The following is a 6,378-nucleotide window of genomic DNA, read 5'->3' on the forward strand; positions in this document are numbered from 1 at the left end:
GCTTAACCTGGATGCGACGTAGCTGCACAATCCTATGGATTCACATCCTAACCGAAATCAGGCGGTTATCAAGTCTAGGTGCGGGACTATACCGTATTAAATGATAGTTGTAATGATTTGTGAAAAGGTGACAAATTCTTTTCCAATCATAATGACGGATCATTAAAGGCGCGGCGGATTCAGCTAGCACATACACTTCACTCAAGGCAGAACTTACGTGCTGTGTCTTCAGCCAAAATCTTCCATCTCATCAACGTCACTTGTATCTGAAATGAAGCGGCCGACAGATTGAAGCCAGAATATGAAGTTGAACTATTGTCCATTACCAGACAGAATCTGGCACGACGCCTTGCTGATGATCATATGCTGGCTTTCCCTCTACCAAAACATGTAGTACTTAATACGCTCGTTTGAGCAACTCTGGTCTCTTGTGAGTACTGATTTGAGAAATAGCAGTCAACTTGAATCCGAAATGTTGTTCAGCCAAAACCGATTGCAATATTATTGGTAGGCGGCCGCAATATATCTAAGACGTTACACCACCATGATCTATCATATAACCTGTTATTAAAAAAAATTTTCACCTACAAATACTGTCAGCGTACAAAGACCTCCTATACTGACGATTACTGTAAGGTGTGGTTATTGAATGTTGAGCTACGTTTCTTTAAACAGCTTTGTGCAGTGCTCTGCTGGGTCCTCAAGTAGCAGTACTAAATGGCATTTAATTTGGTGCTCTAGTCTTTCCAATGCGGCTGGCGAGGAACACATTTAAATAACTATCGAGTTTCGTTCGGTCCTTCATTGGTTTCAGGCTCAACTACAGTTAAAAATATCAGGAAAAATGCTGTTAATGTGCTGCTTCAGTGCTTCATAGTGTACACTTTGCGGCGTTGGTTCTGTAGTGTGGGCTACAAGCAATGCTGCAACTCCCACATGGTAAAGAGGCAAATGCATTCCTCCAAATTCGTTGAATTAAAATTCAAACATCATTTTATCTCGGAAAGACGTTGGTGTATAGCACCAAGGTTCTCTCATATTAGTGCCGCGAAGGTAACACTACATCTCGCGTTCATTATTCACAGAATTTAGAAAAGCGACATTATTCTCGTGTCGTTTTAAAATCTCAGCGCTGGCTCTGTCTGAGTTATGTCCTTTCTGTGTGGTACTGGATCTGAAGACTGGTTTTTCAAAAAGGGCAAATGTTTTCCTACCACAGTTCCGTTAACTTTTTTTTTAACCATGCTAATCGGTTCCTGGTACAGTGCCCCTCACCTGTAACCTGATATTATACGGTTAATTCATAGGTGAGTGTTCGGACAAAAGTTTGAAATACTTGACCGTCCGTACAAAATGAACCTACGTTCCTCCGTCTCAGAGCGTTGGCATTAGCAACGGTGGTGAGCAGCGACAACATCAGCGTTGCACTCCTCCTCTGTTTCATATTCATCACATGCAAATTTGCATTCGGACTGGAGTCTCTTCTTCGTAGTTATAAAAAGTTTCGGATTATTTCTCGCACAACGGAACATGTAACGCGTCGAAGTAACTGCCACCCATTTCTTTTTACTGTAACATCTTTTTTTCCGCAGAAGAATGCACGGGGAAATTCAGGCGCTAAATTTAGGGAGTTTTCTCCACTGATACCTCTGAGTGCTTCACTACCTCTGCTCCATTACTACGGAACTTGGAGTAAGGACCAAAGTTTCACTAAGAAAAGATACCCGTCAACGTATAGATGAAAGGAAGAAGCTAATAAAACAGTAATTTAAAAGGAGCTTCTAATAGTTGATGAATTTTTCATACGTAATAGGTTAGTTTTGTGTTCTCTTTGAAAGTAGTTGTTGCGCTGTGGACAAAGTGGCTAAATTACTGAGTAAATGAAGATCATTAATGCCAAGAGCGCTACATGTAGACCTACATAAAATACCGAGTAACACGTGTGAAAAATCGACTACACTTGTAGCGTGGAGCATTTCAGAATCGTTATTATTTTAAAGGTTGGTGACCCCAGTATTTTCCGCTTCACATACATCGATATTGATCGTAATGGTTAAAGCTCTTAATTATGGAACATAGATCCTAAGAAGAGGTTGTTACTTGAATCGTATATTTCAGGACGTCATTGACCAATGTTATGTCACATACATACCAGGAAAATTTACTGTCGAAGATCACATCCATTTACACGTCACCTCTGAGAATTGTGAAAGACGTAAACATCTGCCGATAAATGAATTGGGACAGATTAAATTTTATTGAAGGACGCCTCGGTTTGTATTACCTACATGATATCGTGACCACTATGTTGTTGTTGTGGTCTTCAGTCCTGAGACTGGTTTGATGCAGCTCTCCATGCTAATCTATCCTGTACAAGCTTCTTCATCTCCCAGTACTTGCTGCAACCTACATCCTACTGAATCTGCTTAGTGTATTCATCTCTTGGTCTCCCTCTACGATTTTTACCCTCCACGCTGCCCTTCAATGCTAAATTGGTGATCCCTTGATGCCTCAAAATATGTCCTACCAACCGGTCCCTCCTTTTTGTCAAGTTGTGGCACAAACTCCTCTTCTCCCCAATTCTATTCAATACCTCCTCAGTAGTTATGTGATCTACCCATCTTATCTTCAGCAGTCTTCTGTAGCACCACATTTCGAAAGCTTCTATTCTCTTCTTGTCCAAACTAGTTATTGTCCATGTTTCACTTCCATACATGGCTACACTCCATACAAATACCTTCAGAAACGACTACCTGACCATTAAATCTATACTCGATGTTAACAAATTTCTCTTCTTCAGAAACGCTTTCCTTGCCATTGCCGGTCTACATTTTATATCCTCTCTACTTCGACCATCATCAGTTATTTTACTCCCTAAATAGCAAAACTCCTTTACTACTTTAAGGGTCTCATTTCCTAATCTAATTCCCTCAGCAACACCCGATTTCATTTGACTACATTCCATTATCCTCGTTTTGCTTTTGTTGATGTTCATCTTATATCCTCCTTTTAAGACACTGTCCATTCCGTGCAACTGCTCTTCCAAGTTCTTTGCAGTCTCTGACAGAATTACAATGTCATCGGCGAACCTCAAAGTTTTTATTTCTTCTCCATGGATTTTAATACCTACTCCTAAATTTTCTTTTGTTTCCTTTACTGCTTGCTCAATATACAGATTGAATAACATTGGGGAGAGGCTACAACCCTGTCTCACTTCCTTACCAACCACTGCTTCCCTTTCATGTCCGTCGACTCTTATAACTGCCATCTGGTTTCTGTACAAATTGTAAATAGCCTTACGCTCCCTGTATTTTACCCCTGCCACCTTTAGAATTTGAAAGAGAGTAATCCAGTCAACATTGTCAAAAGCTTTCTCTAAGTCTACAAATGCTAGAAACGTAGGTTTGCCTTTTCTTAATCTTTCTTCAAAGATAAGTCGTAAGGTTAGTATTGTCTCACGTGTTCCAACATTTCTGCGGAATCTAAACTGATCTTCCACAAGGTCCGCTTCTACAAGTTTTTCCATTCGTCTGTAAAGAATTCGTGTTAGAATGTTGTAGCTGTGACTTATTAAACTGATAGTTCGGTAATTTTCACATCTGTCAACACCTGTTTCTTTGGGATTGGAATTATTATATTCTTCTTGAAGTCTGAGGGTATTTCGCCTGTCTCATAAATCTTACTCATTAGATGGTAAAGTTTTGTCATGACTGGCACTCCCAACGCCGGCAGTAGTTCTAATTGAATGTTGTCTACTCCCGGGGCCTTGTTTCGACTCAGGTCTTTCAGTGCTCTGTCAAACTCCTCCCGCAGTATTGTATCTCCCATTTCATCTTCATCTGCATCCTCTTGCATTTCCAGTACCTCGCCCTTGAACAAACCTTCTATATACTCCTTCTATATACTCTTTCTGCTTTCCCTTCTTTGCTTAGAACTGGGTTTCCATCTGAGCTCTTGATATTCATACAAGTGGCTCTCTTTTCTCCAAAGGTCTCTTTAATTTTCCTGTAGGCAGTATCTCTCTTACCCCTAGTGAGATAAGCCTCTACATCCTTACATTTGTCCTCTAGCCATCCCTCCTTAGCCATTTTGCACTTCCTGTCGATCTCATTTTTGAGACGTTTGTATTCCTTTTTGCCTGCTTCATTTACTGCATTTTTATATTTTCTCCTTTCATCAATTAAATTCAATATTTCTTCTGTTACCCACGGATTTCTATTAGCCCTCGTCTTTTTACCTACTTTATCTTCTGCTGCCTTCACTACTTCATCCCTCAGAGCTACCCATTCTTCTTCTACTGTATTTCTTTCCTCCATTCCTGTCAATTGTTCCCTTATGCTCTCCCTGAAACTCTCTACAACCTCTGGTTCTTTCAGTTTATCCAGGTCCCATCTCCTTAAATTAGCACTTTTTTGTAGTTTCTTCAGTTTTAATCTACAGTTCACAACCAATAGATTGGGGTCAGAGTCCACATCTGCCCCTGGAAATGTCTTACAATTTAAAACCTGATTCCTAAATCTCTACCTTACCATTATATAATCTATCTGATACCTTTTAGTATCTCCTGGATTCTTCCATGTATACAACCTTCTTTTATGATTCTTGAACCAAGTATTAGCTATGATTAAGTTATGATCTGTGCAAAATTCTACCAGACGGCTTCCTCTTTCATTTCTTCCCCCCAATCCATATTCACCTACTATGTTTCCTTCTCTCCCTTTTCCTACTGACGAATTCCAGTCACCCATGACTATAAAATTTTCGTCTCCCTTCACTACCTGAATAATTTCTTTTATCTCATCATAGATTTCCTCAATGTCTTCATCATCTGCAGAGCTAGTTGGCATATAAACTTGTACTACTGTAGTAGGCGTGGGCTTTTTGTCTATCTTGGCCACAATAATTCGTTCACTATACTGTTTGTAGTAACTTACCCGCACTCCTATTTTTTTATTCATTATTAAACCTACTCCTGCATTACCCCTATTTGATTTTGTATTTATAACCCTGTATTCACCTGACCAAAAGTCTTGTTCCTCCTGCCACCGAACTTCACTAATTCCCACTATATCTAACTTTAACCTATCCATTTCCCTTTTTAAATTTTCTAACCTACCTGCCCGATTAAGGGATCAGACATTCCACGCTCCGATCCGTTGAACGCCAGTTTTCTTTCTCCTGATAACGACGTCCTCTTGGGTAGTCACCGCCCGGAGGTCCGAATGGGTGACTATTTTACCTCCGGAATATTTTACCCAAGAGGACGACATCATCATTTAATCATACAGTAAAGCTGCATGCCCTCGGGAAAAATTACGGCTTTAGTTTCCCCTTGCTTTCAGCCGTTCGCAGTACCAGCACAGCAAGGCCGTTTTGGTTAATGTTACAAGGCCAGATCAGTCAATCATCCAGACTGTTGCCCCTGCAACTACTGAAAAGGCTGCTGCCCCTCTTCAGGAACCACACGTTTGTCTGGCCTCTCAACAGATACCCCTCCGTTGTGGTTGCACCTACGGTACGGCCATCTGTATCGCTGAGGCACGCAAGCCTCCCCACCAACGGCAAGGTCCATGGTTCATGGGGGGAGGGTGACCACAATAAGGTTCTAAATACATATTGTGCGGTAGGATTTCGTTCTATATCAAGAAACTAATCTCTGATACGTGTAAGGCTGGTCAACTAAATTTGTTTTTTTTCTTTTTTTTCTGTTTAACGTTGAAAGGAGTATAACGAGTGATTCTGAGTGTTTCTTGCTGTTTTACGGAGCTTTTCCAGCGTAAATATTCTATGAGTAATCACATTTGTAACATTTATGGTAATTATATATAAGACGTGGCGGCTTCTGTGAGAGCACGTGATCCTACTGGCGCAACTTTTCCGCGCGTTCCATCGGATCTGTCCCTCGTCGTATCATCTTTGCCTGGTTATGTGTTTCCTCTGTGGCTGTGTGGTAGAGAGTCGTGTGTGAGTCACGGAGCTGCACGGGTGTTATTCAGTACTCGCCGTCTTGGCGGTTGTAACGGGTAGGAACTGTGGACTGCTGGGCAATGGGGGCCCATGCTTCTCTGCTGCGTTGACCGTTGCTACCGGCAAGTTTAGCGAACAAGGAACGGCTCTCGTCGTCGCGTGCAACCTGGTTACGAAGTGCATCAGTTAATTGTGGTGTGCCAAATACGCCGAGATGTATTGGACAACTTGCTAGCGGCTACGAGCAGTAGGGCTGTATTATTCGGCGCCTACCTGGATTCCTGAAGCTTTTGGTCTCCTTGTAATTTATCTGAAATTATATATGAAGACTGTCCAGTAAGTACTGCACGTAAGGATTGTTAATTCTGCCTCGGTGTGAGCTGTCCAGAAATCTGGTTCTTTTAGGCCATT

This window comes from Schistocerca gregaria, chromosome 8, assembly GCF_023897955.1.
Source record: "Schistocerca gregaria isolate iqSchGreg1 chromosome 8, iqSchGreg1.2, whole genome shotgun sequence".
NCBI classification, from domain to species: Eukaryota; Metazoa; Arthropoda; class Insecta; order Orthoptera; family Acrididae; genus Schistocerca; species Schistocerca gregaria.